The sequence below is a fragment of the Salvia miltiorrhiza genome, chromosome 3, assembly GCF_028751815.1.
Source record: "Salvia miltiorrhiza cultivar Shanhuang (shh) chromosome 3, IMPLAD_Smil_shh, whole genome shotgun sequence".
NCBI lineage: Eukaryota > Viridiplantae > Streptophyta > Magnoliopsida > Lamiales > Lamiaceae > Salvia > Salvia miltiorrhiza.
Genome location: NC_080389.1, coordinates 6,261,329 through 6,275,339, shown reverse-complemented (window position 1 = coordinate 6,275,339; position 14,011 = coordinate 6,261,329). Strand labels below are relative to the sequence as shown.

The 14,011-nt window shown below is 42.1% G+C and overlaps 1 non-coding gene across 1 annotated transcript; it reads right to left on the bottom strand.

Moving 5' to 3' along the window:
• Nucleotides 1–2,898: 2,898 nt before the first annotated feature.
• Nucleotides 2,899–3,005, bottom strand: LOC131019297 (small nucleolar RNA R71). The gene has a single exon (XR_009100215.1). It is a non-coding gene; the product is annotated as a small nucleolar RNA R71 (small nucleolar RNA).
• Between the last annotated feature and the right edge of the window lie 11,006 nt (nucleotides 3,006–14,011).

Genomic DNA, 14,011 nt, shown 5'->3' with positions numbered 1-14,011 from the left:
TTCAATCCCTACTATGCATCTGAATCAATTAGTTGTGCATTCAAGAAAGTACTATTCAATAATTTCCAAACAAACGACAACTTCATCAAATTCCCAAACTTATTCAATTACACGTTTTAATCATGAAAATTAGAAACACGTGTTATATTAAATAAATTCCATCAAGTTCTTGTGCAATTTTCAGATCGACCACACGAAGCAAAAGCTAATTTAATTGTGCAAGAAGATCTATTAACTATGCATTGTAATATATGCATCTAGAATTTTGAGCTAATTTTCACATTGTTTTTTTTTAATACAATTATAATCTCTGTCAAGCATTTCATCGAACTACATTCGGACATAAGTTGATGAATAATAATAGCAATTTTTCGATGCAGAAATCATCACCTCAATCTCATAATTATTGTTTCATCTAGTTCTTTTCCCCATATTTGAAAATCCAATAATCTAACAAACTCAGCCGAAATCATAACTTTTTGTGAGTGATACAAACCTATCATAAAGAATGAATATTTTGCAACAGTAATCTTCAATTCGCTGGTGAAGCAATCGCCGACGGGAGTAAAGCACGACGCTGCCGTAGCCAAGACAGAGTAATGTGTGGATCGGCGGAAGCCATGAAGATCCATGTCGTCGTCTCTACTGAGGCTTTTCTGGTTGAAATCGAATATGTTGTAAACTATTCTAAAACTTTGCTGAAAACTGTGAGGAGTAATATTCTTGGTCTGATGACTGGGTGACAAACATGGTTTTCGTACCTCAATTCCACATGTTTTGTTGTCATTTCCCTTCATGTTTTGCTTGTGAATGCTTGTTTGTGCCCGAATATTTAGTTTTATGAAGATTTGATATCTTGGTGTAGTTTTGGAGTAATTTCAGGAACCATCAATGATTAATTGGAGGATTTTGAAGATATGAGATTGAAGTACGTCTCGAGAGGAATCCGTGAGCGCAAACGGCGACCAAATCCGAGTCCGGACGAGGGAGAACGGAGCAAAACGAGCGGCCTGCGCAATACGCCCAGTAGCCCGCGGTCACCACCCGCGGTCGCGGGGTGGGACCGCGGGTCAGCTGCCCCCGACTCAGGAGACACCCGCGGTCACCACCCGCGGCCGCGGGGTGGGACCGCGGGTCCCCTGACTCTCCCCCACGTTTGCCGGCCGCGGGCGCGGGCCAAGACCGCGGGAAAAGGGCGGAGCCTCCCCAAGTGGGCCCCAGTCGGGTTTTTCACCCCTTAAACCCCTTTCTCCCCCTTTTCCTCACATTATTCATCATCCCCAACATTCAACACACCCATTTTTCCATCTTCCCCAATTCCTCCACACCAAACCCTAGCCTCCATTACCACATCTTTTTACCAAGATTGAAGGCATTGAAGAGGAGAGAAGATTGAAGAAAGCTCATTAATAGGATTTGTCACTTCTTACTCTCTCTTTCATTTATGTATTCCTTTGATTTAGGTTTGTTGTTTGTGAACATGTTAGGCTAATTTGTCTTTGACTTGGGGATTAGGCTAGATGATTATTGTAATGGATTGATTATTTATGCTCAATATAAATCTTGTTTGTTCCTTTGCACATTATCTTTTCAAACCCTTGTTTTAATTCTTGTATGGTTTGTTGGCCACATTCTATGCATTTCTAATTTGCAATTTGAATCGGGAGAGAATAATTGCAATAGATAAGGTGTTTGAAACATATCAATTCGATAACCGGGAGGTTGAGAGTTGGGTGAGAGTATGTCGATCTTTGTGTGCTTTTGGGAGTTATAGGTTAGAAGTTGACCGGGGACGGCAACTATGACCCGTAATCTACCGTTCTAGTCGTCCGGGAGGGGGCTAGAACTAGTTGGGAGATCACTCTAGATAATTAGGATTGTCAAGATTAATATTGAGCTATAATTGAAGTCTTTTGCTTAATCATCGATGCCTAGTCCCTAAATCGCCTTAATCATCTTATTTATCCACTTTGTTTGATTGTTCTTATTTTGTCTTTGAATTTGTTAGTTAATCAAACCACTCACCTCCTTGTTTAGTCTAAATAGCTCTAGCATAATGAATTAGGATAATCACTAGATTGAACTACTAATCCTTGTGGGATACGACCTTGCTTCCATATATTACAACTACCCGTATACTTGCGGCGTGGTGAAAATATTAGCGAACAAGTTTTTGGCGCCGTTGCCGGGGATTAGTTTAGTTTGATTGATTGTGATATTTTGAATCATTGTGCTTAACTACTTTAGACATTTTACTTGCTTTATTTTTGTTTTCTATTTTAAGATTGAGTCTTGACTCGTTGTTTCTTGTTGGTTGGTAGGTAGTGCATGAACACAAGGTCTAAGGGTGCTCCTCTTATACCCATTGACCTTGAAATTGAAGCTTTTTGCCGACACAACAAAGCAAGAGCGAGAAGAGAGAAAGAAATGGAGGGAAACATGGCGGAAAATCAAGAATTGATCCTCCAACTCCAAAGGCAACTAGAGGCTATGCAAGGACGAATCAATGAGCAAGAAGCTCAAAGGAATGCACCTCCACCACTACCCATTAGTAACATGTTCCAACCCGTGTTGCAACAAGGAGGAGTGAATGCTCCAAGGATCAATGCCAATAATTTTGAGCTCAAGCACGCCCTCATAAATATGGTGCAACAAAACCAATTCGCCGGTCTTTCTCAAGATGACCCGAATGGACATCTTGGAAACTTCTTGGAGATATGCGGCACCATCAAGATAAATGGAGTCTCGGAGGATGCCGTTCGACTTCGACTCTTCCCCTTCTCACTAAGGGGCATAGCCAAGACATGGTATCAATCTTTAGAGGGTGGTTCTATCTCTACATGGGAAAAGATGGCTCAAAAATTTCTTATAAAGTTCTACCCTCCGGGCAAAACCATGAAGATGAAGAAGGATATTGTGCAATTCCAACAATTTGATGGAGAGTCCTTCTATGAGGCTTGGGAGAGGTTCAAGGAAATGCTAAGGAAATGTCCCAACCACGGCTTGGACCAAAATACAATCATTTGCTCATTCTACACCGGGTGTAGTGGTGAGATGCAAAGAGACATGAATGCATCGGCCAATGGAGCATTGTTGGAGAAAAGCCACGAGGAGGCCGCCCACATCATAGAGAACTTGGCCGCTAATTGCCATCAATTCCCGACGGAGAGGATCATCTTGAAGAAAGTGGCGGCTACAACAAGCTCGGATCCCATAGCCCTTTTAACGGCTCAAATGACCGCCATAAATAGCAAGATTGATGCTATGTCAATATCAAGAGTAGAGCCCGTGGTTGAAGAACAAACTAGCTTTGAGGATGTGAACTACATCAACAACAACAACAACCGAGGCTATGGGAACTTCCGGCCCCAACAACAAGGTGGCTATCAAGGACAAGGGCAATACAATCAAGGATTTCAAGCAAATCGCCACCCGAATCTTTCCTATGGTAATCCCAATAACTTCTTGCAACCACCGCCCGGATTTGCGGTGAGTGATGGCATGATCAAGGAAGAGAAGAAGCTCAACCTTGAAGAGATCTTAATGAAATTCATGACGGCCACTCAAGCCCACATGACGAGAACCGATGAAAGGTTAGAGGCTCAAGCAACCCAATTGAAAATGCTTGAGATGAAAGTGGGGCAAATTGCTGAATCCTTAAGCAACCAACATCAAAAGGGGCAATTTCCGAGTAACACCGTTGTGAATCCAAAAGAACATTGCAAGGCTATCACTATAAGAAGTGGGAAGATACTTGAAGAGTCCAAGATACCTCCGGAAGTCAAGAACAATGATGAGAACATTTCCTCAAAAATGCAAGGCGATAAGGAAAAGGAGAAAGATGTGTACAAGGCACCACCACCTTATTGCCCACCAATTCCATTCCCTCAAAGACTTCAAAAGAAAAATGTGGAGAGTGAGTTCTCTAAATTCCTTGAGATCTTTCGGAAGGTACACATCAACATCCCCCTTGTTGAAGCTTTGCAACAAATGCCCAAGTATGCAAAATTTCTCAAGGAAGTTCTATCCAAGAAGAAGAAATTAGAAGAATTTGAGACGGTCAACCTCACCGAAGAATGTTGTGCCATTCTTCAAAAGAAGCTACCCATCAAGATCAAGGATCCCGGGAGCTTTACTATCCCATGTGATGTTGGAAATGGTCGTTTTGGAAAGGCCTTGTGTGATTTGGGAGCAAGCATAAATTTGATGCCTCTCTCCATCTTCAACAAGCTTGAAATAGGAACCATTAAGCCAACCACGATTGCTTTGCAAATGGCGGACCGTTCCGTTTCATATCCAAAAGGGATAGTGGAGGATGTCTTGGTGAGGGTTGACAAATTCATTTTTCCGGTGGATTTTGTGGTGTTGGATATGGTTGAGGACAAGGATGTACCTTTGATCCTTGGACGTCCATTCTTGGCAACGGGGAGGGCCCTAATTGATGTTGCAAAGGGCAAGCTCACATTGAGAGTGAATGATGAGAGTGTTACCTTCTCAATCCACAAAGCTCCCAAGCACAAAGATGGGGAAGAAAGAATGAGAGTGGAGGAATGCAAATTGATGCAAGTGATTGAACCTTGCATCAACATGAAAGAAAAATTGAAGGGAGAAAGGAAAGAGGAGGAAGCCCAAGGCTTGGAGTTGAAGCTTCTCCCCACACACTTGAAGTATGCATTCTTTGGTGAGAATGAGATACATCCAATGGGGCAAGACCGTGTACTCCAACTCAAAGAGTTAGATGAGTATCACGCATTTGAGAAGTCAAGCCTCTACAAAGAGAGGACAACAAGTGCTAATGACGAGATGATGCACAAACGGGAGTTTGCACCCGATGATGAAGTCCTTCTCCTCACCTTCCGTCAATCACTACCTCCGGAAAAGCCAAGATCAAAATGGACGGGTCCTTTCAAAATCAACAAGGTTTTCAACAATGGAGCAATTGAATTGAGAAAGAAGGATGAAAGAACCTTTGTGGTTGAGAAGGAAAGAATCAAGGCATTTTTGCCCTTGAAACCAAAAGTTGAAGTGTTCGTTGGAACCACCCCCGAGCCATAACACCATCATGGAGATGTCTAGCTCATGACGTTAAACTAAGCGCTAGTTGGGAGGCACCCCAACAAGGTACCCTTTAATTTTTGTATGGTTTATTTTTTTTTATATGTTAGTTTTTTTTGTGAGTCCGATACAACTTCTCCTTCTCTTTTCTTCCAAACTCATTTTCACTTTGTGTGAAATATGTTTGGGGGGAGGGGAGAGATGGATTAGTTGTCTCATCTATCTTAAGCTTTACTTGTTTTTGTTTGTTTTAGTATTGTTGTCTTGTTTTTGTTATTGTTGAATAAATGAAAGCTTGAGAGTTAGTTGGGTTGATATTTTTGTTTTTGTTTTGCTTGGGATAATTGTATCAAACTTTGTGATGTTGATTGAATGTCATTGGGCTTATGATATGAATTGTTTCTTGGAAAAATTGTGTGTATCACTTGTGGATTATGCATGAAAAGTTTGAACTTGTGACAAGTGAGTTAAATGTTTTGCCTCCAAGAACTTGATAATGAGCTTGTAAGATTTGAGCCATTGATTGTCATATTATCACAATCTCATTTCATTCTTGAGTGTAAATCAATTGAACATGTTCGTTAATCTCTAGAACTTGCCATAAGTCCTCTCTCAAAAAAATAAAAGTAGATGTGTTATGAATGTTGAGATGATTGAAGGCCATCTTTGCAAACCACTTAACCCAAATCTTGTCCAAATTCTCATATGATCATAGTTTACCCACTTTTGTGCCTTATAACTTTTCTTTGAATTAACCAATGATGGGTAGAACTTAGATTGTTAGTGATTGCTTTGATGAAAAGGTTTGGGAAATGATTGAAATTGCTTATCAAGCTTTGATTAAGTGAAAATCACTAGTCCCCTATGAGCTTAGAAAGAAAAAGAAATGAAAATGAATGTGAATAAAAGAGCATAAATGGGAGTGATTTGCCTTTTGAATCATATCATGATAAGTATCACTAAGAGTGAAAAGAAGAAATGTGGGGATTTTGGTTTTTGATTGATAAGAACAATGGTGAATATGACATATTCAATTTGGGAATTGTATGGGATATGAGTCACTTTGCCTATAAACACCTCACCTCACCAAAGAGCTCTTATTGTAACCTAAATAGAAGCCCTTTTTGATCTTTATTTGTAACACATTGAAGTATAGAGAGTTAGGATAAATGGCAAGCTTATGGTAGATTGCATATTTGTTTCAATTTGAGTGCAAACACGTCCATTCTAAACACTTGAGAGTTGAGTGCGTCATTGAAACATCCACTTTGTTAGGATTCAAACTTGGAGGTTATAATATTGAACTCATTATCACTTGTGACTTCTTGGAATGCATTTCTACTTGTGATGCACTTTTGAAAGATTTTTTGTAAAATTTGAAGCCCTTGAAATGACACCAATTCATGCTCACATGTTTGTTTACTTTTATTTCTCTTCTCTTCGTCGTTTGGGGACAAACAACACTTTAAGTTTGGGGGGTTGACAAACATGGTTTTCGTACCTCAATTCCACATGTTTTGTTGTCATTTCCCTTCATGTTTTGCTTGTGAATGCTTGTTTGTGCCCGAATATTTAGTTTTATGAAGATTTGATATCTTGGTGTAGTTTTGGAGTAATTTCAGGAACCATCAATGATTAATTGGAGGATTTTGAAGATATGAGATTGAAGTACGTCTCGAGAGGAATCCGTGAGCGCAAACGGCGACCAAATCCGAGTCCGGACGAGGGAGAACGGAGCAAAACGAGCGGCCTGCGCAATACGCCCAGTAGCCCGCGGTCACCACCCGCGGCGGCGGGGTGGGACCGCGGGTCAGCTGCCCCGACTCAGGAGACACCCGCGGTCACCACCCGCGGCCGCGGGGTGGGACCGCGGGTCCCCTGACTCTCCCCCACGTTTGCCGGCCGCGGGCGCGGGCCAAGACCGCGGGAAAAGGGCGGAGCCTCCCCAAGTGGGCCCCAGTCGGGTTTTTCACCCCTTAAACCCCTTTCTCCCCCTTTTCCTCACATTATTCATCATCCCCAACATTCAACACACCCATTTTTCCATCTTCCCCAATTCCTCCACACCAAACCCTAGCCTCCATTACCACATCTTTTTACCAAGATTGAAGGCATTGAAGAGGAGAGAAGATTGAAGAAAGCTCATTAATAGGATTTGTCACTTCTTACTCTCTCTTTCATTTATGTATTCCTTTGATTTAGGTTTGTTGTTTGTGAACATGTTAGGCTAATTTCTCTTTGACTTGGGGATTAGGCTAGATGATTATTGTAATGGATTGATTATTTATGCTCAATATAAATCTTGTTTGTTCCTTTGCACATTATCTTTTCAAACCCTTGTTTTAATTCTTGTATGGTTTGTTGGCCACATTCTATGCATTTCTAATTTGCAATTTGAATCGGGAGAGAATAATTGCAATAGATAAGGTGTTTGAAACATATCAATTCGATAATCGGGAGGTTGAGAGTTGGGTGAGAGTATGTCGATCTTTGTGTGCTTTTGGGAGTTATAGGTTAGAAGTTGACCGGGGACGGCAACTATGACCCGTAATCTACCGTTCTAGTCGTCCGGGAGGGGGCTAGAACTAGTTGGGAGATCACTCTAGATAATTAGGATTGTCAAGATTAATATTGAGCTATAATTGAAGTCTTTTGCTTAATCATCGATGCCTAGTCCCTAAATCGCCTTAATCATCTTATTTATCCACTTTGTTTGATTGTTCTTATTTTGTCTTTGAATTTGTTAGTTAATCAAACCACTCACCTCCTTGTTTAGTCTAAATAGCTCTAGCATAATGAATTAGGATAATCACTAGATTGAACTACTAATCCTTGTGGGATACGACCTTGCTTCCATATATTACAACTACCCGTATACTTGCGGCGTGGTGAAAATATTAGCGAACACTGGGAAATGTTCGATGAAATGATTGAATGAGGTGATTTTTAGTGATATAACAAAATCTTCTTTAAACTAAAAATGTCCATATGGAAATTAAAAACAAAAAACCACATGAAAAAAGAAAATATCCACGTTGAAGTCAATTCATAATTTACTCCAACGGAAAGATTAATTGGGCGTGGTCCCAATTACTAAAAATTAATAGCCTTATTTTTGTTTGGTACACTTTGAAATTGGTGATGCAATGACAAATTGGACGAAAATATAATATAAAACAAAAATATAAGAAAAGATAACATTTCTTAGGAATCACATCTACAACCATTCATCATATATGGAATAATGTTTTATTATCACAGTAGTTAAGAGTTCTCATTTGAACCCTTCCCTGTGTATAAGGTCCATTCTATTATTTTTTTGATAAAAATATTTAAATCATTAAATCAATTGGCGTAAGCCTTTGATCGCCGGGATGTCAGGTGGCGGCGCGTTCTCGTTCTCGACCCGATGACAGTAGTCTTCACAGGCTATCCCACATTCAATGCCTCCACAATTGTCTGTACATCCAAAGATACAACTATTATAAGCGAGATCATATGCCACTGCATAATTAGCAGCAAATATTAGGACCATCAAAATTGCACCCACAACTCCGATTCTTGAGGATTTCATGTCTGGTAACTATTAGTATTTGATTTCCTATGAGAAAAGAGAAAACTTTGAGGGTATATTTTATCATCAAGTGGTACTACACTATTTATAGTTTCGATTTTACATATACTTGTCTACATTTATTGGAGTTAACGTAAGTAATTAATTCGGAAGGTTGCAAACAAGTCTGTTAATTAATGATCTTATAATGACTGAAAATATTACAACTCTATTTAAAGACAAATAATTATCATCTTATTTAACAGTTTTTTTTAATTGGATTTATATCTAAGAAACCACGTTTATTGTCGTGTGATTTTATATATTAGAAACCGAAAGAACTAATATATATCATAAATAATTATTTTCTATTATGTATGCTTTGTATCAATCATAGACATGGGTTGCATCTTTTTATATTTATTACGGTCATCAAATCCATTTTTTTGTTTTTTGAACACGTGAATAGCGAGTAGAGAGTATCCTTTTTTTTGGGCTAATAACTGGAAAATAAGATGAAATGTTGGCTACCAACTCAATTTTAATAAGTGTTAGCCAATTTTGACATGAAGAGACTTAAATGCGTTTACTTTAATTTCGTAATGTTGGATATCGAATATAAATATATGGTTCAACTGGTACAAATTCGTAAGCGTAGTGACGCGTAACATCCTAGTGCACCTGGTACAAATGGGACTATTTGTACAAGTACCAGGATGCTGCACGTCACCACTGGTACAAATAGTCTCCATTTGTATTATTTATACCATTGTATTATTTATACCATTGACTGGTGCAACTAGTTGGAACGGTCGGTTCGAATTATCTCATTCATACTAGTATGACTACAATTTTGTCAGCATCTACATATTAGTTATACCGCTGACTAGTGGTATTAGTTGAAACAACCGGTGCCAATAATCTTATTCGTACATGTACAACTACAATTTTGACCGCATTTACTCCAAGGGCAATTTTGTTTCGATTTCTAAAAATTGGCTACGGTTTATTAAAAATTAAGCTGGTGGCCATCTTTTAATTTCCATAATGGTAATCTATGAAGCATGGGGACGGCAGTTTGCTGGACGTACGCGTCCCGGGGACGATACGCGAAAAATACGCGTAAAATACGTCCCCGGTGGTGAAGTCTAACGTTCAAACCTATCTAAACTAGTCGGAAAAGGACGTCGGAATCACCTGTATCGCAGTGTGAGAGGGGATTTGCTTGAAAACTTGCAGATGAGATTTCTTAAGGTAAAATTGCATATATCAAATATTGGTTTACAAAGCGTATTTATAGGATTACATTAGGGCGAAGGGTAAAAGGGGCTTTTCATGTCGTTCACGTACTCCACATGCGGCGTACGTGAACGTTTCTCTCTCCACTAACAAACTCTCTAACTATTTTGCAGCTTTTTGTTGAACACGTGCTCTTTTCCAGCTCTCATTACTGGTTGTTTCCACTCCCTAGGTCTTCTCCATATGTCGCTTTAGTGCTGCGCTATCCTCTCTAGTCTGCGCAGACCTTCGGCGGCGCCGCTATCTTTTATGATATGGCTTTGCCTCTTTCGATCCGAGTGGGCCTGGGGTTTAAACCAGCTTCTTTCTTAGTATGCGCAGACATTCGACGGCGCCGTTGTATTATTTCGACGATCGTGCGGTGTATTCACGCTTCTTGAGTCGAGTGTGTTCCGGGGCTAAGTCGGCGCCGCTGTCCTTGTTTAGGGTAGGATGGCTGATGGGATCCTCACTCCTCATCAGCTACTCCCCCCCTAGTCTACGAAAAGGAGAGCTTTGAATTTTCGTAGCTGTGCTTGAAATCAGGTTTCCCCTATTTTAGTCTGCGCCGACTTGTATCGGTATTGCTACTTTGCCTTGACCGTTGTGTGACGCGATTCTGTTCTTCTGAGTCAAGTATGCTTAGAGCTTGGTTCAGTTTCTTTCTCAATCAACGATGCCTTAGACCTGCGTTGCTTTCTTGTCAAATATGTCTTCTGAGCCGAGTATGTTGAGGGCCCCAAGTCGGCGCCGCCGATCCATAAGGTGGCTGATAGGATCCTTGTTCCTCGTCATCTACTACTCCCCCCCTGGTGGAATCCGTAAGAGAGCTTTGAATTTTCTTGGCTACACTGGTTCTTCGAGTTTCCTCTAAACGGCGCAGGCTTCAGTTGGCACCGCTTCCCTGGTATTTCTGGGTGAGAAGTTTTTGAATTTCTTTTTGCAATTGTATTGAGTGTTTGGTGCTTTCTTGTCTTCGTATGGTTTTTCCCTCTGTCTATGACGTCTTGTCATTTAATGACTGACACCTTTGCTATTCCCCGTACCCGTCTTTTCACAGCCCTAGACTCGATCTACACCCTCCCTTTTCAACAGCCATTTTCGAGATTAAATCTGGACCCTTGAAATTTTTAACCCTAATGATTTCCCTCCTTTTCGGTCTTTTCGAATCCACCTCCTCTATAAATGTTCGTTCTCTCTCATTTTCCTTCTTCTCTTTCTTCCTTCACTCTTCTGTTGCAATTTTTTTTTTCTGTTTCGGTTTCTCCTTTCCCCCCGCCGGTCGTTCCCCTTTCTCTTCTCGCCCTCCCTGTCGCTAGATTTAACCAGGTATCTCTTCTCTCCTTCCTCCAGCTTTGCGATATTTTACTTTTTCCTTTTAACGGCTTCTTCATCCCCCTTCCTTCCCCTTTCTCGCTCCGTGCTGTTTTCTTGTTCGCAATTTTGCACTATCCATGGCCGCTTCGTCTGCACTTCCCCAATCCACTCTGTCTACCCGGTCCATGAAGATGATAAGGGATGCCCTTCGTATCGATGTTGGTGATTCGGGTTACAAAATCCGGATCCAGAATCCCGCTAACCCTGATTCCGATATGCCTAATACTTTCCGGGGCATTAATCCTGACGTTATTCTGATTTGGGTCGATCAAGTTGATGCTGGACTGCGCATTCCTCCTTCTCCTTTTTTGATTGAACTATGTAACTTGTGTGGCATTCCTTTTTTTCAACTTTCTCCTTCTTCTATTCGTCGAGCCCATGTGCTACATATAGTCTGCGCCGCTAACAATTATCCTTATAGCGCTGCCCTCTTCCATAAGACCCATGTTTTGAAACGAACAGGGTCCCATTATAACTTCACCTCCAAGGCTGGGGGTTATATGGCTTTTATGAAAAAAAATGACCTCTTTAGACAAAGATTTTCAAGATAAATATTTCTTTGTCCAAACCCGAAATGGCACTTGGCCAGACATCATCGGCGCCGATGCCCAACTTCAATGGCATGAAACTAAGCATCTCACCCCTTCTAGTTCTGCGCGCGTCACTGATATTGAACATATTCTTCTGACGCGATTGACCGAGGCCCGGGTCAAGGAAGTTTTGGATGTAAAGGTGCTGGTGACTAGACCCTCTGTCTTGGCCGGTGCGGGCTTATTCTCCCGCTATCCCCTATCTCCCGAGGGTATTAAATGTGTTTTAACATTAATACTTGTCATGTTTTGCTTTTACGTCCGCTCCTCTTTCTTGTGAATGTCTGATTTGTTCTTTGGATTGTGTTTCTGATGTGCCTTCCATTTTGTTTGCTCTGTGTTAGGTATGGATACGTGGAAAACCCCGTCGGTTGGTGTCATTGATAGTTTCAACTTTTCCCAAAGTGGTGCTGTTGAACCGTCTCCAGCTGCGCAGACTGTAGGCGGCGCCGCGCAAGCCATTGCCGCGGGGTCTTCCGGCTCTCGACGCCCCCTAGTTAATCCCCTACGGCTTCGCGATGCGGATACCGGAAATGTGGAAGAGGGTGATCCTCTAGTTCTGAAGAAACGCAAAGGCACTTCGACTAAGAAGCAGTTGCAGCAGAAGAAAAAGAAAACCGCGACGTCTGCGGCGCAGCCGGAAACCGTCGTATTATATTCGGAGGATGCTACCTCCTCTGCTCAGATGCCTGTTTCTCCTCATCGTTCCCGCGATGTTGGGGTGTCCTTTGGAACGGGGATCGCCCCTCGTGTTCTTGGAGATCTAACTGGTGAAGAATGTCGATCTCAAATGATCGCCCAGATTGCTCCGGCTGATCTTCAAGCTCAGGAGTCCTTGAACCGCCAGCAAATGGCGGATGGCCTTGTGATGACGATTGAGACGGTGGGCTTATTTTCGTTTATTCTATTTTCGCTTTTTTAGATGTGTGTTCCCTAAGTTCCTTTGTTATATCATCTGCGCAGGCTAGGGTTGAATGTTTGGCTGTTGTTCGAAGTCTTCTCCGTGCAGAGGGCGAGGTCCAGGCCAAAGATAAGGAGTTCCTAGCGGCGCTGGCCCGATGTACTACTGCTGAGGAGAAAGCTCGCCGTTTGCGAGAGGAAAACGAGAAGTTGAAGGCTGAGAGGTTGTTCGTTGATACGGAGCTGGCTCGGGTTCAGGGAGAGTTAGCGCGCGTGAAGCATGAGAGTGAAAAAGAACTTGCAGCAGCCGCCCAAGATCATGCGGAGAAGTTGGCTGCCCTTAGGCAGGAGATCGTCGCGAAGGAAAACGCGGCTTTCCAGAATGGCATTAAGCAACACCGGCTGCGCTACTTTCTTTCCCCGGAGGGTCATGCGTTCTTGCGTATCATGTTGCAAGAAACCATCATCGCATTCACCTGTACCCCCGAATTGCTGACTGCTGCTGCCCCAGCGTTGAAATGGCTTGTCAAGGAGTCTACCCAGATTACTCTTAACTTGACTCAAGCTTCTCTTGAGCAGAGAGCTTTGTGCGAAAATGATGCGGTGCTGCATGCCATTGATTCCAATGCTCTTGGAAAGATTTTGGGTATCCGCGCTGATTCGCCACCGACTCCCGAGTGGTGGTTCCCTATTGTAGACAAGGCCATCAACTTGTTTGTGATGGGCCGCAGTGCTAACCCTCCGCCTACTCTGCCTGCTCGGCCCTTTATTAGGACGCCTTATATGGAGGAGATCCGCTCTCGTATCCGATCAGTTCGGGGTAATTACCCCGGTGGCGGAGTGTTCTATGAGCCAGCTCCCGTGATCATGGCGGCGCCGGCTTCTTTCGCGCATGAATCTCCGCAGCCCGAACCTTCCGGTGGGGACAGTGGTGGCAACACGGATGAGGAGATACAGTTGGAGAAACCCCCAACTCCACCTTCCAACCCTTAGATGCTAGAACGCTTCCTCTTCTGGTTTTGAAAACTTCATATTTGTAATGGGACTTTCATCTGATGAGAACTGGTGTAATTTATAATTTGTTTGGCTCTTCGTATGAATCTTTCCTTTTTGGTATCTTCTTCTTCTTTGTAGCCATTCATTATTTCGCGTTTTGTTTTTGTAAATGTCGTGTGTTGTTTATAAATTCTCTGTTGCTATTGCGCAATGATATTTCTTGAATCAGATTACTCTCCGAATGACAGCTAGGACCGTAATC